This window comes from Lathyrus oleraceus, chromosome 3, assembly GCF_024323335.1.
Source record: "Lathyrus oleraceus cultivar Zhongwan6 chromosome 3, CAAS_Psat_ZW6_1.0, whole genome shotgun sequence".
NCBI classification, from domain to species: Eukaryota; Viridiplantae; Streptophyta; class Magnoliopsida; order Fabales; family Fabaceae; genus Lathyrus; species Lathyrus oleraceus.
Window position 1 is genome coordinate 392,203,566 of NC_066581.1, and position 26,703 is coordinate 392,230,268.

The following is a 26,703-nucleotide window of genomic DNA, read 5'->3' on the forward strand; positions in this document are numbered from 1 at the left end:
CATTTCGACTTGAGTTACCCCCAATTTCAACAAGATCTCCAGGCCGACTATCAAAGCCTCATACTCAGCCTCATTGTTTGAACAAATGCCTTCGACCCTGTACTTGAATTTTGTTGGAATGTTTTTAGGAGAAATAATTAATACTCCCACACTCATTCCATCCTTATGATTAGAACTGTCGAAGTATAACTTCCAAGGTTCAAGTTCCAGATAGTTTAGGGATTTTTCGACTATAGAGTGGTCGACTATAAAGTTTGCTACCACTTGTCCCTTAACAGCCTTTAAAGGAATGTAAGTTAAAGAATACTCAGTTAAAACCAATGTCCATTTACCAATTCGGTTATGTAAAATAGGTTTAGATGACATATGTTTAATAACGTCGAAATGAGATGAAACGTAAACATCAGCTGGCTATATATAATGCTTTAATTTTGTACATGAGAAATATAGACATAGACATAACTTTTTGACTATACTATATCTAGTCTCTGCATCATTTAGAACTCTACTAAGGTAGTAGATAGACCTTTCGGCGCCATTTTCGTCCTCTTAAGCCAACATGCTCCCTAAAGTTACATCAAATGTAGATATGTACAATATCATACTTCTATTCCTACAAGGAGGTGATAGAATTAGAGGATGCACAAGGTTGTATTTGATCTTGTCGAAAGCCTCTTGTTGCGCTTTCCCCCATTCAAAGACTTCCTTCTTGAGTCGAAGTAGATGTGAGAAGGCTTGAGTCTTGCGACTTAAGTTTGAGGTAAACCTCCTTAAGAAGTTGATATTGCCTAGCAGTGATTGCAGTTCCTTCTTTGTTGATGGCGCTTTCTCCTTCATGATGGACTTGGTCTTATTCTGGTTAATTTCGATTCCTTTCTTATGGACCATGAAGCTTAGGAAAACCCCAATCTGCACGCAAAAAGCACACTTAAGAGGATTCATCTTTACACCATGTTTCCTTATTCTCTCGAATGATTGTCGAAGATGGTCTATATGACTTTTTATGAAACGGACTTAACCACAATGTCATCAATATAAATTTGCATGAATGTTTCAATAAAATCATGGAAAATAGAGTTCATTGCCTGTTGATAAGTTTCCCCAACATTTTTTTAGGCCAAAAGGCATCACCACCCATTCGTAGGTGCCTAAGGCTCCAGGACATTGAGATTCCATTTTTGGCACATCTTCGTCAACAATGAAGATCTGGTTATATCCAGAATATCTGTTGAACATACTAAGATACTCGTGTTCTGCGGCAGAATCTACTAGCAGTTTCGCCACAGGCATCGGATACTCATTCTTTTTGGTTGCAGTGTTTAAATCTCGGAAGTCAATGCAAACCCTCAAAGTTCCGTTCTTTTTAATGACGGTTACAATATTAGTAATCCATTCGACATACCTGGTTGTACGAATGAAATTATATATCAGAAGCCTTTCGACCTCTTCTTTAATCTTCGACAGAAATTCAAGTGCAAAACGCCTCGGGGTTTGCTTGATGGGCTTCTTCCCAGGCTTTATAGGTAGCTTTAGTTCGACCAGATCTCTATTTAAACTAGGCATTTCATTGTAATCCCATGTGAAGCGGTCTTTGTACTCCTTTAGCAACTAGATCACTTTGATCTTGAGTTATGGGATGATGTTGGAACTTATGTATGTTTGCCTTTTGATTCCCCCTTCTCCCAAGTCGATCTCTTCTAGAGGATCTTGCACTAGCATCTTTATGTTATTTGCGAGTAGATCCTTTTTGAAACCCAAAGGCTCGTCGTCGTATATGGCGTTGAGCCTCTGGCCTTGCACTTCTTCTCGAACCTTATCAGGTAGTTCTTGATCAAAGTCCTTACCAGGACCTTCCAAGTGCATTTCATCCTTTTTGGCTTCGACATCCATGTATTTGACTTTGGCCTCTAGGTCCGCTTTTAATTTATTTTCGGCTATATAAGCCGAAATCCTTTCTAATGTTTTTGAATCAGACATCATCATCGAATTCGCTTCCCCAACCACTTTGTTGGATTCCTTCCATTCCTCCATAGCCCAAGTCTTCTTCGCCTACAACTTCTCTATCCCATTGAAACCCGTGGATTGGGTGAAGGTAGAGGGAACAAAATCCATTGTCTGCAGGTGTGAAGTCGAACCCTGCAGGATTGCAAGGTGCTACGTGAGCCAGGTTCTTCTCGAAGTTGCTTCTGTCCACATGATTGACTTCAGCCATGAAATAGCTTTGGTCCGCTTCTATGTTTTCCACCATTTTTCCATATGGTGATCCTTCGATGCATTGAAGAAGGGACCGTGCTGATGCCATGCATCCACTCTCGGCCTAGCAGCAAATTATAATTGGCCTTCGATGATATCACCATAAACATTGTTGGCCTTGTTATTCTGCCAACTGTGAGGTATATTTGTATTACCCCCATTGTTGTTCCAACCTTTCCTCCATAGTTTGATAGAACCATGTTATGGGGCCTTGTATCAGTATCATCTTTCCCAAACCTTTTCAGCATGTAGTGCGGCATCAGGTTAACTACCGCTCTACCACCGACAAGAATCTTATTCACTCCCAAGTTTCCTACTTTACCTCTGATAAACAGAGGCTTCAACTGACTTTTCATTGATTCATCTGACCTTTCAAAAAAGGCATTTTGTTCTTCTACATAGCCATTATTCATTATATAATAACAAATAGGCTTGTGCCAAGCCATCTCCATTTCAGTCAAATCTTCTGGATCTTCTAATTCCATAACTTGATCATACTCTCTAAGCAATACGGACACCATATTGCAAGTGATGTCTAATGAGGCGTCCGAACCTGAATCAAAATCACATGTCATCATGTCATCTTCATGATTAGACTTCTCTACATATACCTTCTTCTGAGGAGAAAATAACTTCCTCTCGACAAGCTTTCTTTCTTCCTTCTTTTATTACTTCAATGATACGTTGCTACTTGACTCAGGCTTTTCCTGTTCTGCAGCCTCCCTCTCAACTTTTATTTTCCATTGTTGCCTCCTCCACTAGGATCTTGACACTAGGTTCTTCCCCTTGTAACTTTTGGAGCGATGCGCCAACTACTTTGAGGCCTGAAACTCCTTTTGGTATGCTATTGAGGACCCCCTTTCGACTTCAAAGTTTTGCCATTTCTGATGGCATTGTCCCCTTCCTTCAACTGGTTTCACCCACCTACCTTTATGGGCGTCAGCAGTGGTCAAGAAGGTCGGAGGCCTATTTTCCTAAAAATTTGGGCCTCTTTGGTCTCCCATTCTAGGATTCCTTCTGCCTTCGAAAGCTCGGTTGTTTGTAGGGTCTCTCCAGCTCCTCGCCTTCTTGGCCAATCGAACTCCTTCAAGGTTTTCTGCAGCTTTCTATCAACAATTGAACTGCACCTTGGGCACAACATCACCTCGGATCTCTTCCTCTAGAATTTATGGAGGAATTTGACCAAACCTTCCTCTTGCTTGGGGTAGGGAAGTTTGTTATATTCCTCTTGTCGGAGGCTTTCTTCATCCACCTCCATTGCAGTCTTCTGGGTCATTTCTACCATGTTAACCCCTACGCTGACACCCTTTAGTAATGTCCAACTCTTTCAACTTAACCCTAAGGCCCTCAGTGGCCCCAATCATGTTTATTTGTATGAAACCTTTAGTAGTTTCATTCGTTGTGAAACCTTCAACAGTTTCTTGGTTGAGATCCTTAGTGACCTCTTTGACGAAACCCTTAGTGGTTTCAGTTGTAGTGAACATTTGATTTGGATCCCTAGTGATCCCTTTGTTAAAACCTTTTATGACTTGCTGAATGAAACCTTCAGTGGTCTCGCTGCTGAAGCCTTCAATAGCTCCCTAGTTGAAGCCACCAGCAACTTCGACCATCTCAGCATTCTTTCTAAAACCTTTGGATATCTCCACTATATTGACCATGGATGGCTCAGTGTAGTGAGCATTATCGATCTGGAGAGGATTTGAATAAATCCTCATTAGAGACTTCGACTTGTCCCCGAATTCGAGCCTTCCATCTCTAATAGCACTTTGCACAAGATCCCTGAAAAGAAAATATTGTGAAGTTTTATGGTCCAAAAAATTATGATACTCACATAAACCATTCTTTTTTCTTTGTTCTAGAGGAGGTATTTTAGCGCTAGAAGGCACTATCATCTGGCCATCTTTGACAAGTAAGTCGAAGATTTCATCACATTTGATGACGTCGAAGGTATAAGTTTTCTTAGGAAACCTATCACCCTTTTCTAGTTTGACTGGATTCTTCCCATTTGAAGGCGCTAAGACTTTGCAAGAATAAGGTGGTCCTTGCTTTAGTTCAACAAGGTCAATTTCGTTTTCATCGAAATCCACCTTATCACCATACGTTTCAGGTTCGTCATCACCTAATTCGACATAAGTTATTATATCTTTCCTATTATTTTTGTTTTCTATGGCTTTCTCAGCCTTCAAATGTTCTACCTGTCGAAATCTATTAGCCAACTAGGCCATGTCTCTCAGGTATTGAGTATCCAATTTCTTCCCAATTGAGTAATCAAGGCCGCCAGCGGCCATTTGGACCAACTCATGCCCAATCACTTGTGTAAAACATCTTTCCTTAAGAAAACAAAACCTATTTAGGTAATCATCTATTGACTTAATGAACTTTCGTTTGATGCTTGCCAATTCTTTCAGACTTATCTTCAACTGTCCCATGTAAAATTGCTCATGGAACAATCTCTCCAAACGAGTCCAACTATCAATTGAATTCGCTAGTAATGTGGGAACCATGTCAAGGAATTCTTCGTAAGGGAACTTAGGAAATATTTTATCCTAAGATTCTCATTATTTCCAATTTCCCCTGCCTCTATTAGGTATCTAGCCACGTGTTTGACAGTGGACTCACTAGTGTCCCCAGAGAATTTAGTGAACTTAGGGACTTTCCATCTAGCGGGTAGTTCTGATTGCAGAACATACTCAGATAAAGGTGATGTATAATTTGGCCTATGGAGGCAAATATCTACCCCATTTTGCACCATGATTCTTTCGACCATGGCTGCCAGATTATTATTTGCTGCCATATCATCACACCAAATTTGTTGTACGACTTTGTCAGCATTTTGGTTCCTATTTACCATTACTACCCTTGGTTCTCTTTCCCTTGGAATCTGTTGCTCATCCCTAGGGGGTTCGACTCTCGGGGTTTCAACCCTAGGTGGTTTGACTCCTACTCCCTAATTCACCATATTCTCTTTTGGTGCATTTCATGGGACTTGGTTAATGGTAAGGTCATCCTCGATGGCTAACCCTTGATTTTATCTTATCCATTCCATTTGAGGGTGTCGAGGAGGTTGTGACACACCAAAGAAGTCAGAAATGCGCGTCATTTACGCTGCCATTTGTCGGTTTGATTGGCTAGTGTTTTGGATCAAAGGGTTAAATATTGTATCCATTATTTGGGCCAACATCTAGACCATTTCATGGTTACTTTCGTCCATTTGTTGCCTCAATACTTCTGTAGAATCATTGGTCAAATTGGACGTCTAGGTATGAAGACACATCCCTAAGGGTTGGCTTCGACCCAAGTTGTTAACACCAGACCCAAACCATTGTAATGGCGAAGACGCATTCACAAGTGGGTCAATATACGTTGACGTTGGATTATGTAAATTTGCCATCATCAAAGTTGGCATGCCAAATGGATGTTCAGGACCATTTAAAGGCATCTAAAAACCAGTTACATAGAGCCTAAAAAATTTATTTCCCCTTAGAGGGGGGGGGGGGGGGGGGGGGGGGTCACTGGTGGACCCTGCATCCCTAAGGGATTTACTGGTGGGCCTTGTGGCCCCATATAAGATAAAATAGGCTCACTTTGGGAAATCGACAACACAAGCGTCGAATTCACCGTGGATGGTACAGGTTCCGAAGTAGATGTTGTGACCATAGTTCCCCCTGTCGCAGATGCAAGGGGTGCTTCTCCATTACTATTTGGAGGATTTTGGTTTTTTGGTGGATTCACCATTCTCCTCATGTATCTTCTCTTTGATATATCTTCTTTGGTTGTGGATACTTTTCCACTTCTCAATAACATGCAACGAAGTTATAAAGAGAGATATCAAAATGAAGAGCTAGTAAAGATTTTCAAAAAGATAATTGTTTTAAACACTAGCACAGTCCCACTAGGTGTGCCAATTTGTTTACCGTGAAAATTGGTAAACAATCGCTGGTCTTCCAAATCAAAGATACTCTAGTTACTCACTGGATCAACTAGATTGATTCTAGGACATGTAATATTGTTTAAAATTCTATTTGGAAAATGATGAGCACTTCTTCGACAACATTCATGTTTGAAGATTTTAGAATGTAAAGGAAAGTATAAATTGTAGAATGTAAAGGAAAGTATAACAAAGGTGCTTGAAAATAACTTGCAGTGGAAGATAAATTCTAGAAAAAGTATATATAAACTTCAATTGAAATGTAGAAAATGGTGTTATCAAATGTACATTCTCAATGACAATCTTTTCTTAATACACTAGATAGTTAAAGTACTTTTGAGTATTTGTACAACAATTGAACACACAAAAATCCTAACACTAAGACCCATATATATACTAAGTTGAAATAACCGCTACCAACGACTTTTCTCCCAGGCAATGAGATGTCACGCTCAGCATGTCTTTAATCCATTATAATGTTCCACGTGTCTTTTCTTGAAATTGGATAAGGATAAAATACAGTTATCCTTCTTTTATTCAAATTCAAACATCTGTGTCAAATGTAACCTTAATATTGCCTCTGTCGGATTACTACTCTAAACTTAGAAATATTTCCAAGCAATTCCCCATTACACAAGAATCACTTCAACTGGATTTCTCAAACAATATTTTAGGTCGAAGTCCAGAACAACTTCAAAGATACTTTTCTTTTGCTCATTGAATCAGGCTTGGAGTTGAAACTTCCATCTAACAAGACCAAGATGTGGAGGAACATAGGCATACCCACTGTATTGTCATAACCAAAAACAAAGGAATTAAGTGTTTGTCGATACGAAAAACATCTCTTGGTTCACAAGGTGGACTCTGACTAAATCGTCATAAAAGGATGTGCATGGAATCCAAGGAGAAAGTATTTGGTTTCAAAAATATGGTATAGATTGATGAAGAAGAAATAATAAATAAGGTAGCTCGCGGAGAATTTGAATCCTTATGCCTACGTATTCTCACCATGTAATGAGAAAGTCAATGTTCTGTAGTTCGACCCATTATGACCAGAACAAAGATAACAAGAAACTAACGAGGCAAGAGAAATGATAAATGATAATGGAAGATGAAGAAGACTTGGCAGTCATTTGATATGAACCACACTAAAGTCTATGAGTAATGGTGAATATGATGAGAAGTTGGGTCATTCGTCCCATAACCAAAGATATTCATAATGAGTTAATAGAATTCTCCATTCTCATTCATTCTTTACTACTTAATGAAGGTGAGAAAAACAAGAAAGGGAGGTTTGAATTATTTTAGAAAATAGAAGCTTTTTCAAAAGTAAGAACACACAAAATTTTATACTGGTTCGCTTATAACACAAAGCTACTCCAGTCCACCCGGCCAAGGTGATTTCGCCTTCAAAAAGGACTTAATCCACTAATCTTGAAAGATTAATACAACCAAACGTCTAAGAGAGTGATCTCCTAGTCCTCCCAAGTATACAGACTACGCAAAGTCACTTGAGGAACAAAAGAAATTTAGCAAAAATAGATTTTTAATCGAGAGTGCTTCTAAGAGTAAGCAAATATTACAGCAGAATAAACAAGCAAGTGTTTTCACGTATGAGCAGCAGCTCGTGAAAAACTAAGAGAGAATGTAAAGAATTTTTTGTGCGTTGTTGTGTGTCTCTCAGTGAAGTAAGTTATCCTTTATATAGTGGTGAAAGGACCGTTGGATTGATGACAGGATATTGGCCTTTGATGAGCATTCAATGTCATTACTTCTGTGTTTCTTGCCATAACTAATTTGTCTCCCTGAATAATTTCTTTCTAAAAATACTTCCTTTCCATTTGAAGAAGTTCTTTCCGTTACTCTTTCTGGATTTGGAGAATCTTCATCAGAGTCTTTGTTGTCTCGGAGTTTCTGTGTCAGAAGGAGATTGCGTTGAGGTTACATTAGAGCTTCTAAGAGTACTGGTCTTCTAGATCATCAGAACTAAGTCTAGTGGAAGTTTAGAGCTTCTGGTCTTTCTGCTGTCTTGTTTTGCTCAGAATCAGAACTTCTTGGGGGCACTTCTTCCTCAGATGCGTCTGTTCTTCTAGTACTTTGTATCTGATCAAAGTTTGTATTTGATAAAACGATCAGAATCCTTTGTTGCTGTTCAGAGTCCTGCGCACTTAGAAAAATTTCGTTAGGGTGCCATTTTTGGTTTCATCCTTTGTTATCATCAAAATCCTGGAATTCTATTGTAGAACTAATTTTGTTCTTACAATCTCCCCTTTTTTGATGATGACAAAACAATCTTAATTAAGAGATGAAACATTTAGAGATAAGAATATTTAGATCAGATAGACGTGAGCTCCCCCTGAGATAAGTCTGGGAGTTCGGAAGTTCTTACCGGAGCTTCCATGATATGATGTTTCTAGATACTCTTCTGCAAATTTCTAAGTCAAAAAGGATTAGAACCAGTTAAAAAAATGTTTACAGAGTACTGAAAGGATTTAGATATGTTTTCATCAGAGCTGTTTTTAGTTCTCCCTCTTTTTGTCAGAATCAAAAAGACAGATAAATGAAGGAAAGACAAATATATATATTCAGATAGAAAACACAAACATCAGAAAGCGAGAACAAACACAACAGAAAGCAACAAGTAAATCAACAATCAAAAAGATCAAAAAGAATCCTAGGTACCTAAGGGTTTGGAGGTGGAGGCATCCTCTGAAGCAGCTGGGTCAGCAGATTCTGAATGTTGACATTGACTGAATCCTGTTGATCCAATCTGGCTCGGACTTCTTTCTGCTCCTTCTGAAGATCTTCAAGTGTCTTGAGAACCAGAGGGGCAAAGGTGGAAGACTCCCCCTGAGTCAGAGCATCCGGTTCTACCCTGTTGGCAGATTCTTCAGCACGACGAGCTTCAGCTTCAGCAGCGACTTTAGCTTCAACTTCAGCAGCAGCTTTTGCTTCAACTTCAGCAGTAGCAGCCTCAGCTAGAGCTTTGGCTTCAGCTTCCTTAATCCGTTGCATTTCCTCTTGTCTGGCTTTCTCTTTTGCTTCCTTGCGGGCTCTCTCCTTAGCTTCTCTGGCTAGACGCTCCTGGAGTCTTAGCTCAACGTCTCTGATGAAATCGTTTCTAACTTGCTCATAGAGGCTCTTCAGCTTGAAGGCTTCAGCGGTCATCCAGCCAATAACTCTGTTCCAGTGTGTCCTAACAGCTGAGGGATCACCACTGATACCAGAGTTGATGGTCAGAGACTGGACCTTGTCAACTGAAGCTCCTGCAAACAACATTATTGCTTCCTCTAGGGTTGGCAGGGTATTTTCTGGTTCAGAGGGTGGAGGTGGAGAAGTAGGAGGGCTTAGGTTGAGAGTGGGAGTTTGTGGTTTAGCGGATGTATTTGGTGGGTGTGTGTCAGAGTTATTTGGTTCAGAGGGTTGAGGGTCAGATGGTGTTGGGTTTGGTTGTTTTGTGGGTGGTGAAGTGACTTCTGGTTCAGGTGTGGTTTGTGTTGGCTGTTGTGAGGCCAGAGTCTGAGCTTGCAGTTGGGCCAGAGTGGGAGATGAGGGGTCAGAGTGTTCTGTGTCTGATGAAATGTTGAAGTAAGGGGGTGATCCTGGAGAAGAGGATGAAGATGGTGAGGTGGTTTCATTCAGAATTTCTGTGTCAGAAAGAGGTAAGGTGGTGGTGGCCAGGTTAAATTTCTGGGATGGTTGATGAGATGTTCTGGTGGTTGAATGAGGGGTTTCTGAGTTAGTGTATATAGGTGTTGGTTGAGGGATAGAAGAAGCAATGGGATGTGTTTGTGCAGAGGGAGCAAGAGAAACAGACTTACCAGAAGGCCCATGCAGAGGTGCTAGAGGTCTTGATCCGGAGGATTCTCCTAGTCTTGCCTTATTCGTTTGCTTCTCCTTTTTAGAGGGTCCTCGTGGACGCTTCATGAAGTTTGGAGGCTTATCTGGTAGCTGGCTTATGTTTAAGTCTGAGATATCCACTCCTTCTTTCTTCAGATCATCTAGATAATAAAGGATTAATTCTCGGGGGTCTTTCTTTGAGAACAGATAGAGTCCATTGGGGATCTTCCTCTGATCTTTGAGAGCTTCCCAGGAGGTGTCTAGAGTAGGTTTGGATTTTACTTGATCCAGAATCCCCATGCTCTTCAGATTTTTGGCGTTGAGAGGTTTTCCAGTGTCGATCATCACGTCGTCCATGAGTCTGAGCTTTAATAGGTGGTCCACAAGGCGGCTTTCAATCAGAACGTTAGAGATTAACCTTCCTAGAGGAATGTAGTTTCTGGGCTTCATGTTGTTTCTTGTATCTCGTACAGAATCTCTAAGATACTTGAAAAGAAGTGCTGGAAGGAAGAGCTTTAGACCCTTGTGGATGCAGTACAAAATGCACTTCTAGTCTGTGTTGATGTAGTCTGAGGAGTTTGAAGCTGGGCGATGATGGATGGTACCCAGAATGATCTTCAGCCAGACACAAAGGTTTTGATGTAGCTCCTTGTTCTTGGAGAGGTTGCCTTTAGCATTCTGCTTGAAGATTGTTGGGTTAATCTCATGGGACATGTATTTTGCCCTAGGATTAATGTTGTAGATTCTTCTGCCTCCATCTTTTTCCATGCCCAGAAGAGCAGCAATGGGCTTCTCAGTTATCACCATTTTGACTCCAAGAACATAGGAGACAATGAAGTGATCATCAGCATCAACGAATCTCCATAATTCCTTCACTAGATTTGTGTAGACAGGACCATACAGGAGTTTGAAGTAATTTCCCCAACCTTGATTTCTGAGTTCTTCAGTGAGGTCAATGCCATTTCTTCGCATGTTGTCAAAATCCACCAAGGATTCACATAACACTTCCAGTTTCTCAAATGGCGTTGCAAGATTGATGTGAGGCTCACGATCAAGAATGTGAGGCTCTTTGTAGATGGGAGTTGTGACTACACCGGTAACCGCTGGGTTTTGGTTGCTTGAACTTAGAGCTTGTTCGCTTGAATCCATTTGTTGAGAGAAGTTGTAAACAGATTGTTGTTGAGCATCCATGAATGTTGTTGAAAGCTGGGATGAAGATGAAGAATGCTGCAGGAATGCCTTGAGAAAGCTGAGCTTGTAGAGGTTTAAGAGTGCGTGAGAGTGAAAAGTGTGCAATGTGTGAAATGAGTGTGTTTAAATACCCAAATTAGGGCGCATGCAAAACGACACACAAAACAGAGTTTAGCACAAAAACCAAGTCAGCACGTTTAGAGGGAAAATGATTACAGCTCATTAATGATGTCTAATCCCAACAGTCAGTACACTACTCGAAGAGATCTCAAGAGATTGTTCCTTGATTACTGCTAGACAGTTGTCTAGAAGTTCCAAGGTCAGACGCAAGGTACTCCACGTGTTTGCTTTATCTGATCTTCAGGAATACCAAGGGATTGGTTCCTGGAGATTTCTAACTCAGATAACTTCTAACTTGGTAGGAGTATCAGAGTCAGAGGCAGAATCCATTGTGTTTACATCAGAATCTCATTTTACAACCTCAGAGGCACATTTTATTCAGCGTAATTCTGAATTTTCAGATTCTTTAAGATGAAGAGGAATCTATCTTCAGCTAAGGGTTTAGTAAAGATGTCAACCCATTGATGATCAGTATCAATGAATTTTAATGTTACTACCCCTTTCTGAACATAGTCTTTGATAAAATGATGTTTTATTTCTATGTGCTTAGCTCTGGAGTATAAAATAGGATTCTTGCTTAAACAAATGGCAGCAGTATTATCACAGAAGATAGGGATGTTACTCTCAAAGATTTGCAGATCCTCTAATTGATTCTTCATCCAGAGCATCTGAGTAGTGCACAGAGATGCTGAGATGTATTATGCTTCTGCAATAGACAAGGCTATGGTTGATTGTCTTTTGCTGGCCCAGGATATCGGATTCTTTCCCAAGAGCTGACAATTTCCAGATGTACTTTTTCGTTCCATTTTGTCTCCTACGTAATCTGCATCACAGAAACCAGATAGTCTATACTCTGATGTTTTCTCATACATCAGGCCCAGGTTAGGAGTTCCTTTCAGATATCTGAGAATTCTCTTAATTGTTGTTAAGTGAGATTCTCTAGGATCTGATTGAAATCTGGCACATAGACAAACACTAAATAGAATATCAGGACGAGTAGCAGTCAGATAGAGAAGGGAGCCTATCATACCATGATAGAGCTTCTGACAAACCTTTTGACTGACTTCTTCTTTTTCAAGAATGTAGGTTGGGTGCATGGGTGTCTTTGCAAGTTTGCATTCAACCATTTCAAATGTCTTCAGAATGTCTTTTATGTATTTACTTTGATGAACGTACGTGACTTCTGAAGTTTGATTGATTTGAATTCCTAGAAAGAACTTTAGTTCTTGCATTAAGCTCATTTCAAATTCTTCCTGCATTAGCTCAGAGAATTCTTGACATACAGAGGCGTTAGCTGAACCAAATATGATATGATCAACGTATATCTGGCATATCATGAGATCATTATTTATTGTTTTTACAGAAGAGTGTGGAGTCAACTTTTCCTCTAATAAAATCATGTTCCAGAAGAAAATTACTTAATCGTTCATACCAAGCTCTGGGAGCTTGTTTTAATCCATATAAAGATTTCTTAAGTTTAAAAACATGTTCTGGACATTTTGAATTTTCAAAACCTGGAGGTTGGTTGACATACACTTCTTCTGATATATAACCATTAAGGAATGCGTTCTTGACATCCATTTGATACAATTTGATAGAATGATTTATAGTGAATGATACAAGTAAGCGAATAGATTCTAACCTGGCGACTGGGGAAAAGGTTTCATTGTAGTCAATACCTTTTTGTTGACTGTAACCTTGAGCCACCGGTTGAGCTTCGTTTCTGACAACTTCTCCTTTCTCATTCAGCTTGTTTCTGAACACCCATCTGGTTCCGATAAAGTGAGTGCCTCTGGGCTTAGGAACAAGATCCCAGACGTCGTTCTTTGTGAATTGATCTAGCTCTTCTTGCATGGCTAGAACCCAGTCACTATCTTGAAGTGCCTCATCACATGAAATAGGCTCGATCAGAGATACTAGTCCCAGAGGAGTTTCTTCAGAAGTCTTGAAGGTAGATCTAGTTCGGATAGGTTCGTCCTTATTTCCCAGAATCAACTCTTCAGATATGTTGAGGCGACTTTTAGCTTTCTTTGGGATTGATGGGGGTTTAGTTCCTTCTGAAGTTTGAATGGCAGCTGCTTCTGGAGCTTTAATCTTCCCGTCAGAACCTGCAAGAGTGATCTCCAGATCTGCAAGTTTCTCAACTAGCTTTGACTTTTCAGGGTCAAGCTTATCATCAAATCTGACATGAATTGATTCTTCCACAATTTTGGTTTCTGTATTGTATACTCTATAGCCTTTAGAGTGCTCTGAGTATCCTAACATAATACCTTTTTGTGCTTTGGAATCAAACTTGTTCAGATGTTCTTTAGTATTTAAAATAAAACAGGAACATCCAAAAGGATGAAGATAAGAAATGTTTGGTTTTCTTGCTTTACACAGTTCATAGGGAGTCTTCTCCAGAATAGGTCTTATGGAGATTCTATCCTGAATGTAACACAATGTATTTACAGCTTCGGCTCAAAAGTGCTTAGCCACATTTGTTTCATTGATTATGGTTCTGGCCATCTCTTGGAGTGTCCTATTCTTCCTCTCTACAACTCCATTTTGTTGTGGAGTTCTAGGGCAGGAGATATCATGGGATATTCCATTAGAGTCAAATAATTCCTCAAAAAAATTTATTTTCAAACTCCCCACCATGATCACTTCTGACTCTGATGATTTTAGAGTCAAATTCGTTTTGCACTTTGGAACAGAAGCTAGTGAATACAGAGTGAGACTCACTCTTGTGCTTTAAGAATTTTACCCATGTCCAGCGACTGAAATCATCAACAATGACTAGTCCATACTTCTTTCCATTTACTGATGCTGTTTTCACAGGACCAAATAAATCAATGTGAAGAAGTTCCAGAGGCTTAGAGGTAGAAACAATATTTTTCTTTTTGAAAGATGTTTTTGAAAATTTTCCTTTCTGACATGCTTCACACAGAGCATCTGAAGAAAACTCCAGCTTAGGTAGACCTCTGACTAACTCGGGTTTATTTACTTGAGATAATTTTCTCATGCTAATGTGGCCCAAGCGTCTATGCCATACCCATAAAATATAACAAATTATTTTGGACTTGGGTCTCCCTCATTTGAGCCCACTACCCACGAAAATCAGTCTATAAATACTGAAGTTTCAATAGAGGAGTGACACAGGGGAGTTACACTGGGAGATTCACTGGAAAAAGATAGTGAGAGAAAGAAGACAGAACAAAAGGGGATTTTGAGGAGGAACAAAACCCTGAGGAAAAAGATAGTGAGAGAAGACCTGACAGAGAACTCAGAGCAGCCTCCAAACCCTGAAGGGAACTCAACTTGTAAACCTCACGGGTGCAACTCAATTTCAATCAAGCTCTCCAATCAGGTTTGCCCTATATCCATCATCTTTATGCCTTTAATTTGAATGCTCTAAATGTATGAGGTATTATGGGTGAATTTGATACCTTTTTTGTGAGCCTTTTGTGAATTTTGATGGAATTATTCATGTGGTTACATTTTGATTTAGGGGCAACTCTGGGTTACCCTATTTTGTTTCTCTAACCTGTCTTTGTGTTGCCATGGCATTGTTTTCCCTGGATTTCACCTTGTTTGTCTAACCTTTCTGTTGAGTTTTCGCGAGGGCTCACATACTCTTGCAGGGATACCATCCGGAGGTTTATCCTGATTAATCGTATTGACTGATTTTCTTTGATGGTCTAGCTGGAGAGATCTCAGGGTTGCTAATCCTTTAATTGCTGTAACTTCGGATCTTTATCCGTGTGGTGATTTTTTCCTTTTCTCGTACTTTATCGCTTTCTTAGCTGGAAGACCTCGATAGGAGGCAATGTTTGGGCCCCTTGGTGGCATTTTACTTTGAGATACATGTTTTGTGTTTTGTATTCATATCCCCACATGTAGCGCGGTTCCTTCGTCAAGGACTGCCTGTTTGCCCTCGAGCATCCCAAACCCTAAAACCCAAAGCAACACGTTTACTCCTTCTACTACAGGCGAGTAAGTCTCCAAAGGTCGAGCATCCGGTAGATTGCATAGTGACGTCGTTCGTCCAAAACCCAATCCATAACCCCGTAGTTAGCCGAACTACGGCTTGCTCTGATTCTCATTCCAGATAAGATACGTAGGCATAAGACGCGATGTCTTAGCGAGCACACATCCCCCCAACCCATAGGTCAGCCGAGCTACGAAGACTCTGATTCTCATATTCAGATGAGATACGTATGCAGTGGATGCAACATCCGCGCGAGTCATTTTCATTCAACCCCTTTTTTTTAGTAAATAAACACATTAGGTAAACCCACCCCCTTTAGACAAAAACCACAAAAGTGGATCCCGTAGAGTACTACAGATGCGTAGGGGTGCTAATACCTTCCCTTCGCATAACCGACTCCTGAACCCAAGATTTGGTTGCGAGACCCCGTCTTGTCCTTTCCTTTTTCGGGTTTACTTCGAGCGTTTCCTTTCCCTCCCTTGGGATAAATAACGCACGGTGGCGACTCTTCTGTCATTTTCGTTTGCCGGTTGTTTTTTCGCACACTGTATTTTTCAGGTTGCGACAGCTGGCGACTCTGCTGGGGACCCGGTTTCCCTAAGCGAGTCCCTCCTAGCTTTTGTAGTTTGTTTGTTTATTGGGTGTTCATGCTTTTGTACAGTTATTTATTTACCTGCTTTACCTTATTGCATTGTGTACATATCATTGTTGTATCTGTTGGCTGGCTATGGCTGCTTGGTGATCTTTGTGAGATGAGTTCTATACCCGAACTCGAGTGCACTTAGGATAGGAGAATGGCATAGTCCTGTCGACTTGTGTGGAGTTATTCCTTAGCGAGTTGACTTGCAAGCCCATTCACTTGGTGGAGGTCATGTTGAGATCAATAATGTCACATAAGTAAGTTGTGGTTAGACATTACTTGTTCCAATATAGACCTAAGAAGCCGAGGACCTTAGTTTACCAAACCCATCTTGGCCTATTCGTAGGATGTAGTGCGAAAGTCGTTCAAGTGTAAGATTTGATACGATTGTTACGCGATACTACACTCATAAGAGTCTCTCTTGAGAATATTGTTGGAATACGAGTAGTCGTTCCTCTGATAATATCCGAAAGATGGGATTATGACTATGGGAACCTTTTGTAGAACATGTTTGGCAGGTTTAGACCTTAGTACACTCTTTTTGGGTGGTTCTTAACCTAAACTCCATACTCGTGACTTGCAACAAACCCTTGATTCATGGTTAATCCGATCAGGTATCCTTAATATCAATGAAACTCGGGTGTTGATAAGGTGTAAACCATAATCCACCAAAATGGGTGATTGATATTAAGGATAACATGATCCACCCCATGACCTTTATTTGGTGTACTCTTAATTTCTCTCTAGACAGTGCAACCTGACAGATGTTCAAGCAGATACAGCAATCCTGATTGACATGCCACTGCATTGCATTCACATCGTTGCATCACATCATTTGCATTCATATCATTTAACACATGTTTATCCATTTCTGTGGGGTTTATATCTTCTACTTGATTCTAGTCGGAATTTTCTTGGTTCTCATCAACGGCTTAGTCTTTTTTTTACACTGTTTATCAAATGTGAGACTGGAATCAAGGGGGTAGAATACTTTTGGAATTGATAAACATGTCATTGCATTTGCATAGTCATCTGTATGTCTTGCATAACAGGTACCGCCATAGTGTTCTCAGTTTGTTTGGTGTCCCACTAACAGGATAGCTGACTCAGGCATTCACCGATACGGTACCCGAAGGAATCAACAGAGAGCGATGGAGAGCCTACAAGCAGAGCTCGCCGAGATGAAGATTCGCATGAATCAATTCATGGATTTGGTTCAAGGGGTGGCTCAAGGACAGCAGGAGCTTAGATTGTTGGTGCAGAGGGATCCCCCTATTACTCAACCGGAGACGCTAGCTGATCCTCCAGCTGGAGAGGCTAATGGTCCCAATGGACCAGGGCCTATCCCAATCCTACATGTCACCTCCGGTCAACAACCCATTCAGGATGGTCAGGATTATCAGTTCCCCTTGCTTCAGGAAGACTTTGGCATGGACCCCATGTTTAGAAGATTGGAAGAGAGGCTGAAAGCTGTGGAAGGACAGAATCCTCTGGGAGTAGATGTTGCTGACCTGGGGCTGGTCCCAGGTGTGAGGGTGCCACCGAAATTCAAGGTCCCGATATTTGACAAATACAATGGCAGCTGTTGCCCCAAAACTCACGTGCAAGCCTATTTCCGTAAAATGGTTGCGTACTCTGATGACGAGAAGCTACTTATGTACTTCTTCCAGGATAGCCTAGCTGGGGCATCCTTGGAATGGTATATGAGGCTGGACAGAGCCCACATCCGTTGCTGGAGGGATTTGGCAGAGGCTTTCGTGAAGCAGTATCAGTATAATGCAGACATGGCTCCGGACAGAACTCAACTTCAGAATCTGTCTCTTAAAAGCAATGAGTGCTTCAGGGAATACGCTCAACGCTGGAGGGATACAACTTCCCGTGTTCAGCCTCCTATGTTGGAAAAGGAAATGGCCAACATGTTCATGAATACGCTGCCTGAACCTTACTTGGAGCGTCTGGTAGGTTGCAATGCTTCCAACTTTGCTGATGTGGTCTCTACTGGAGAAAGGGTGGAGAATTACCTAAAGACATACAAGATCCAAAGTGGAGGTGGATCCTCATCAGGGGTGAAGAAGCTGTTCATTCAGGGACATAAGAGGAGAGAAGGGGATGCGAATGCCATATCTTCTTATCATAACAGGGATAACCGGAGGAATAATTTTCAGAATTATCATCAGCAACCGTATGTTGCGGCTGTGACCATTCCAGCTGCAGCACCACTACAACAACAACAATCACAACGTCAACCAGCTCAGTATCAACAGCAGCAACAACCGGGTAACAGACCCGCTTATCAACAGAGGCAAAGGATGATGGACCGGCGTTTCGACACCCTTCCAATGTCGTACGCCCAGTTACTTTCTAGTCTTCAACAACTACAACTTGTGCAATTGCGCACTCTGGCTCCTCCTGTTGGTAGACTTCCGGTGGGTTACGACGCCAACGCTAGGTGTAGCTTCCACTCTGGGGCACCTGGCCATGACATTGAGAACTGCAAAGCTTTTAAGCACGTAGTTCAGGACCTCATAGATTCAAAGGCCATCGACCTTGCACCAGCTCCGAATGTCGTCAACAATCCCATGCCCCAGCATGGTGGTGCGAATGTTAATTTGGTAGAGGGAGAAGCCAAGTCCATTAAGGATGTGTTGAAGTTGAAGACTCCATTGTTGGATATCAAAGGATGCTTGCTGAAGGCCGATGTCTTCCCCGGTTGTGGGAAGGGTTGTTTGGATTGTGCCACTCAGAGTGGAGGTTGTTTGAAACTACAGCAGGGTATTCAGGCCTTGCTCGACAAAGGTATCCTCCAGGTTGAGGGTCTGTCTGTCCAAGAGTCTGCGGAAGGGGTTGAGGAAGAAGGGTTTGAAGATGCTACTGATGAATTCGCAGATGTTGTTCCTACTGTTTCTATAATCCATAATGATGTAATTGAACTTGATTCCGATGTTTCGGATGCTTGCATTTCAATGAATGAGATTTCTGAGTACGACTGTGATATTGCTACTATCACTATTGTGTTCGGAGATATCCATTCTCTCACTCCTATTGTGTTCGGAGGCATACAGGGAGGCACTTCTGAAGGTTCTTAATGCTGCTTATGTACCTCAAGAGATCTCGGTAAACTAACTAGAAGGGATCGTCGCCAATGTGCATACAAGCAACGGGTTAGGTTTTACTGATTCTGACTTAACACCAGCCGGACGCAATCATAACAAGGCTCTGCACATCTCGATGGAATGCAGAGACACCGTGTTATCGCATGTTCTGGTGGATACAGGCTCCTCTCTCAATGTGCTACCCAAGAGAGCCCTGACAAGGTTAGAAGTAGAGGGTTTGGTCTTGAAACCTTCAGATCTTATTATGAGAGCCTTCGATGGTTCTAAGAGGTCGGTGTTTGGAGAGGTAGAATTGCCAATTTTGATTGGATCACAAACCTTCAATATTGTCTTCTACGTGATGGATATCAGTCCTTCCTACAGTTGCTTGCTGGGTCGTCCTTGGATCCATAATGCTGGGGCAGTCTCTTCAACTCTACATCAGAAGATTAAGTTTCCGATCAACGGACGAATTATCACCGTCTGTGGTGAGGAGGACATCCTGGTCAGTAACCTGTCTACATTCAAGTATGTAGAAGTAGAAGGTGAAATTCATGAGACTCTGTGTCAGGCTTTTGAGTCAGTTCAAGTCAAGGATGCAGCTCCGGTGGAAGAGGTTAAAGCGGGTGCCTTTATCTCATCCTTTAAGCAGGCACGGGCCGTGGTGGATTCAGGTGTTGCTCCCGGTTGGGGGCGTCTGTTGGAATTACCAGTGAAGGAAGATAAGTTCGGGATTGGGTATCAGCCAGTTTTGACTTCTACAACACTTCAGGGGCCGATCACTTTCTCCAGTGCTGGCATCATTCAGTATGGTCAAGTCTCTGCAGTCAACGAAGAAGATGGGGATAGTGATTGTGACATTGACAACTGGGTGCGTCCGAGGATCCCGGGTGAAGTCATCAACAATTGGTCTTCTGAAGAGATTATCCAAGTCACTCTTCTTGAAGAGTAATTTTCTTTGTTCCCTGTCTTTCTATTTTTGCAGTTTTTCAAAATAAAAAAAATGGCAATGTTTTGTTTAGTTTTCACTTATTGTTCACACTCATAAGCACATACCATCACTCATGCAGATTCACATCACCGGATCCTATTGATAACGTTTCTGCTACGGCTCGTTTCGACTTTGAAAATCCAATCTTTCAAGCTGAAGAAGAGGGTGATGAAGACTGTGAACTCCCTGAAGAGCTTACCAGGTTATTAAAACAAGAGGAAGGGGTTATTCAACCGCATCAAGAGTCTGTTGAAGTGATTAATCTCGGCACCGAGGACGCCAAGAGAGAAATCAAGATAGGGGCTGCTTTAGAAGACAATGTGAAGAAAGGGCTGATTGAATTGCTGCAAGAATACGTTGACATCTTCGCCTGGTCTTATCAGGACATGCCCGGGCTGGACACAGACATCGTGGTACACCGCTTGCCTCTCAAAGAAGGTTGTCCTCTGGTCAAGCAGAAACTCAGAAGAACAAGACCAGAGATGGCTGTCAAGATAAAGGAAGAAGTACAAAAGCAGTTGGATGCAGGGTTTCTAGCAATCACCAATTATCCGCCATGGGTTGCAAGCATCGTCCCAGTACCTAAGAAGGATGGAAAGGTACGGATGTGTGTCGACTACCGGGATCTGAACAGAGCTAGCCCTAAAGATGATTTCCCATTACCTCACATCGACGTTTTGGTGGATAATACAGCTCAGTTCTCGGTATTCTCCTTCATGGATGGCTTTTCTGGCTATAACCAAATCAAGATGGCACCAGAAGACATGGAAAAGACAACTTTCATAACCCCATGGGGCACCTTCTGCTACAAGGTGATGCCGTTTGGTCTGAAAAATGCCGGAGCAACATATCAACGAGCTATGGTAACTCTGTTCCATGATATGATTCATCATGAAATTGAGGTTTATTTGGATGATATGATTGCCAAATCTCAGACAGAAGAAGAACATTTGGTGAATTTGCAGAAACTGTTTGAGCGTTTGAGGAAATTCAAACTGAGACTTAATCCGAACAAGTGCACTTTCGGGGTGAGATCGGGAAAATTGCTGGGTTTTATGGTTAGCGGAAAAGGGATTGAGGTGGATCCTGACAAAGTGAAAGCAATACAGGAAATGCCTGAGCCAAGAACAGAGAAGCAAGTCCGTAGTTTCTTAGGGAGGTTGAACTACATTGCAAGGTTCATCTCTCACCTAACAACCACGTGTGAGCCAATTTTCAAATTGCTGAGGAAAGATCAGACTATCAGGTGGAATGAAGATTGTCAAAGGGCTTTTGAGAAGATAAAAGAGTATTTGCAGAAACCTCCAATCCTTATACCTCCAGTTCCTGGGAGACCTCTGATAATGTACCTATCAGTGACTGAGAACTCGATGGGGTGTGTATTGGGACAGCATGACGAGTCTGGTCGAAAAGAGCATGCCATATACTACCTTAGCAAAAAGTTTACCGACTGTGAAGTCAAATATTCGCAGCTTGAGAAAACTTGTTGTGCTTTGGCCTGGGCTGCTCGCCGACTGAGGCAGTATATGTTGAACCATACTACCTTGTTGATTTCTAAGATGGATCCAGTGAAATACATATTCGAGAAGCCAACTCTCACCGGAAGGGTCGCTCGTTGGCAAATGATTTTAACAGAGTATGATATTCAGTACACGTCACAGAAGGCCATCAAAGGGAGTATTCTGTCAGACTATCTTGCTCAGCAGTCGATTGATGATTATGAGCCGATGAAGTTTGATTTTCCAGATGAAGACATCATGTTCCTCAAGATGAAAGACTGTGAAGAGCCAGTTGTTGAGGAGGGACCTGATCCAAACGAAAAGTGGACTTTGTTGTTTGATGGGGCTGTCAATGCTAGAGGAAGTGGAATTGGCGCTGTCATCACAACTCCGAAAGGTGCCCACATGCCTTTCACCGCTCGTCTGACTTTCGAGTGCACCAATAATGAAGCTGAGTACGAGGCCTGTATCTTGGGCATTGAGCAAGCCATTGATCTGAGAATCAAGACTCTGGACATCTTCGGAGATTCAGCTCTGGTGATTAATCAAGTGAATGGTGATTGGAATACTCTCCAGCCCACTCTGGTCCCCTACAGAGATTACACGAGAAGACTGTTGACTTTCTTCACAACAGTAAAATTGTATCATATACCTCGTGATGAGAACCAGATGGCAGACGCACTTGCTACTCTATCCTCCATGATCAAGGTAATTCGTTGGAACCATGCTCCCAGGATCGATGTGATGCGTCTTGACAGGGCCGCGTATGTGTTTGCTGTTGAACTGGTAGTCGATGACAAGCCCTGGTATCACGATATCAAGTGCTTTCTGAAGAATCAAGAGTACCCTGCAGGGGCATCCAACAATGAGAGAAAGACTTTGAGAAGATTGGCAGGCAGTTTCTTCTTGAACAAAGACGATGTGTTGTATAAGAGGAACTTCGACATGGTTTTGCTCAGATGTGTGGACAGACACGAGGCGGACATATTAATACAGGAAGTTCATGAAGGTTCCTTCGGTACTCATGCCGGCGGACATGCAATGGCTAAGAAATTGTTGAGAGCGGGTTATTATTGGATGACCATGGAATCAGATTGTTTCAAGTATGCTTAGAAGTGTCATAAATGCCAGATTTATGCTGATAAGGTGCATGTACCGCCGAATCCTATGAATGTGATGGCTTCGCCGTGGCCGTTTGCTATGTGGGGTATTGACATGATTGGAAAGATTGAGCCGACTGCTTCCAATGGGCATCGCTTCATCCTTGTTGCCATCGACTATTTCACCAAGTGGGTCGAAGCAGCGTCGTTCGCGAATGTCACCAGGCATGTGATTGCCGTTTTATCAAGAAAGAAATCATTTGTCGCTATGGGATTCCCGAAAGAATCATTACTGATAATGGTTCTAATCTCAACAACAAAATGATGAAGGAGTTGTGTCAGAACTTCAACATTCAGCATCACAATTCTTCCCCTTACCGCCCTAAGATGAACGGCGCTGTTGAGGCGGCAAATAAGAACATAAAGAAGATTGTGCAGAAGATGGTCGTCACGTACAGAGATTGGCATGAGATGCTACCCTTCGCCTTGCATGGGTACCGTACTTCAGTACGTACATCGACCGGGGCAACCCCTTACTCCCTGGTGTATGGTATGGAAGCAGTCCTACCTGTTGAAGTGGAGATTCCTTCTCTAAGAGTCCTGTTGGATGTCAAGTTAGATGAAGCTGAATGGATTCGGACAAGGTTCAATGAGTTGAGTCTTATCGAAGAGAAGCGAATGGCAGCCATTTGTCATGGGCAGTTGTATCAGAGTCGGATGAAGAGAGCTTTTGATCAGAAGGTGCGTCCTCGTTGTTTCCAAGTCGGAGATTTAGTGTTGAAAAGGATCCTTCCTCCTCAGACAGATCACAGGGGCAAGCGGACTCCTAACTATGATGGACCGTATATTGTCACCAAGGTTTTTGATGGTGGGGCCTTAATGCTTGCAACTATGGATGGTGAAAACTTCACTTCCCCTGTGAACTCAGACGCAGTTAAAAAATACTTCGCATAAAATAGACCCGCTGGACAGTAAAAAAGAGTAGTCCAGGAAAAAATGGGCGTCCCGGCGAACCAAGAAAATGAAAGGGTTCGGGCAAAAATTAGGGACAAAAATAAAAAAAAGATTGTACACCCGGTAAGTTGAAAACCTGAAAAGGCAACTTAGGCAAAAATGGGTATCCCGGTGGATCGAAAACCCGAAAAGGGCGATCCAGGCAAAAGTTAGGGATTAAGCGAATGACTGCGTTCTGAGTAGTTCTGAATCTCATCTCGTGCCAATGACTGGAAATTTTTGAAGGATAGGAAACAGTCCAATCACTCTTTCAGAAAGCTGATCATCTGGAGGATCTTGAAGACGGGCAAGTCATAGCAGAATTGGAACCCAATAGAAATCCATTTCACATTGCCATTAGATTAATTTCTATTTTTATCTATTGTGCGATTACCTCTTTCCAGGGATTGCTTCTTAATGTAAATGCCTATTCAGAGGCCATTCAATCAATAAAATCATGTTATTCAGTATATCTCTGTTTTCATTTTCATTTTCCTGTTTTGTTTGCAAAAATGACGTCCGAATTTTTGATAAACATTGCATCATGACACATAAGGGCTTTACAGGTACATGCTTAATAAACATTTAAAATTGCTGTAAATTTTAAGTGCTTTGGATCGTCTATTCAGAACAGATACCCTCGGGGCATTTCCTTAAAATTCCCTGCAGATGATCGTGAATATCTTCCTCAGTGAAGTCACCAATAGACAAATTTGGTGTCTTATCCCTGCAGAGCTGATCAGAGCGTTGGATTCTTCAATCCCCAGCAGTTTCTCACCACCGCACTTCCCCAAGCGGTTGTTTCAGGACATACACTCCCCAGCGGAGTTGACAGTGCCAGACTGTATCTTCCCAGCAGAAGTGGATGCTCCTTAGAGTTCGATGCCAGATCGATAATCCCAATGCCAGATCCATGGTTTCTTTTCTTGAAGCAGAACCTCGGTACCATATCAGTGTTTGCTCCCCCTGCTAAGTCATCTCTCGCAAATCGTGGTTGCCAGAACCATTGTAGCTTTCCTCAGCAGCAGGCTTCCAATGCCATTCTTTCCCCGATCAGAGTCTCGGTATGGCCAGAACACCGCATGGCTAGTCATCTCCCCACAGAGTTCATTGTGGTGTGTATCTCTAGCAGCCTGGCCAGAGCCCAGAGGATGGTAATCATTTCCCCAGCAGATCCCCTTACCTCGGCTTGGCATTCTACCCAGCATTTCGCATCCCTGCATGTAGAATCATATTGCTTTGCATCCTTCCAAATCGCGTAGCATTTCCATTTTCATGGAGCATTACGCCATTGAAAAATTCAAACATACGCATGTAAGCATAAAACATTCTCAGTATCCCAAGTGATAAGCTAGAAGTTGTTTCCAGTACTCAGACTGAAGATTGTTCATGACTTACCTTTGTTATCCCCAGCAAGTGTCATTGGCCCATGCGCCGCCTCTATTATCATTCCCTATTTCTGCCAATGCTGACAGGCATGAAGTTTTCCGATGTTCAGATCGAAGAAGTTTCCGACGTTCAGGTCGATACAACTTGTGGCATTCAGGCCAGTTTTCCGGTATCCAGACCGAAGTGGCATTCAGGCCAGTTTTCCGGTATCCAGACCGAAGTGGCATTCAGGCCAGTTTTCCGGTATCCAGACCGAAGTGGCATTCAGGCCAGTTTTCCGGTATCCAGACCGAAGTGGCATTCAGGCCAGTTTTCCAGTATCCAGACCGAAGTGGCATTCAGGCCAATTTTCCGATATCCAGACCGAAGTGGCATTCAGGCCAATTTTCCGATATTCAGACCGAAGTGGCATTCAGGCCAATTTTCCGATATTCAGATCGAAGTGGCATTCAGGCCAATTTTCCGATATTCAGATCGAAATGGCATTCAGGCCAAGTCTTTCCGATGTTCAGATTGAAGAAGTTTCCGATGTTCAGGTCGATGCGACTTGTGGCATTCAGGCCAATTTTCCGATGTTCAGATCGAAGAAGTTTCCGACGTTCAGGTCGATGCGACTTGTGGCATTCAGGCCCATTTTCCGATGTTCAGATCGAAATCCTTTCCAGTATTCAGACTGATGAGAGGCATTCAGGCCATGGTTATTTCTGTGTTACCATTTATTTTGGTATCCAGTTTAACATTCTCTTTTCGATATTCAGACTGACTTTCACCGTACCAGACAGATTCTTCTTTCAAGACCACCTCTTTGCCGATTCTGACAGACATTGTTACTTCACTTCACTTCAGTGCAAATTTTTGGGCTTTTATTGTATTCAATCCCTTGATACCTCGAAAGCACGAAAGCAGCTGCCATCTTCTTTCCGGGTCTCCAATTGATTGAATAGGGGTAGTTGTAATACCCCAAAATTTACCCTTCATTTTTCCTGAAAAAAAAAACGAAAAAAAATAAAATAAAAATAATAATTAATTAATTAATTAAATAAATAAATAAAATAAATAAATAAAATATAACAAATTATTTTGGACTTGGGTCTCCCTCATTTGAACCCACTACCCACGAAAATCAGTCTATAAATACTGAAGTTTCAGTAGAGAAGTGACACGGGGGAGTTACACTGGGAGATTCACTGGAAAAAGATAGTGAGAGAAAGAAGACAGAACAAAAGGGGATTTTGAGGAGGAACAAAACCCTGAGGAAAAAGATAGTGAGAGAAGACCTGACAGAGAACTCAGAGCAGCCTCTAAACCCTGAAGGGAACTCAACTTGTAAACCTCACGGGTGCAACTGAATTTCAATCAAGCTCTCCAATCAGGTTTGCCCTATATCCATCATCTTTATGCCTTTAATTTGAATGCTCTAAATGTATGAGGTATTATGGGTGAATTTGATACCTTTTTTGTGAGCCTTTTGTGAATTTTGATGGAATTATTCATGTGGTTACATTTTGATTTAGGGGCAACTCTGGGTTACCCTATTTTGTTTCTCTAACCTGTCTTTGTGTTGCCATGGCATTGTTTTCCCTGGATTTCACCTTGTTTGTCTAACCTTTCTGTTGAGTTTTCGCGAGGGCTCACATACTCTTGCAGGGATACCATCCGGAGGTTTATCCTGATTAATCGTATTGACTGATTTTCTT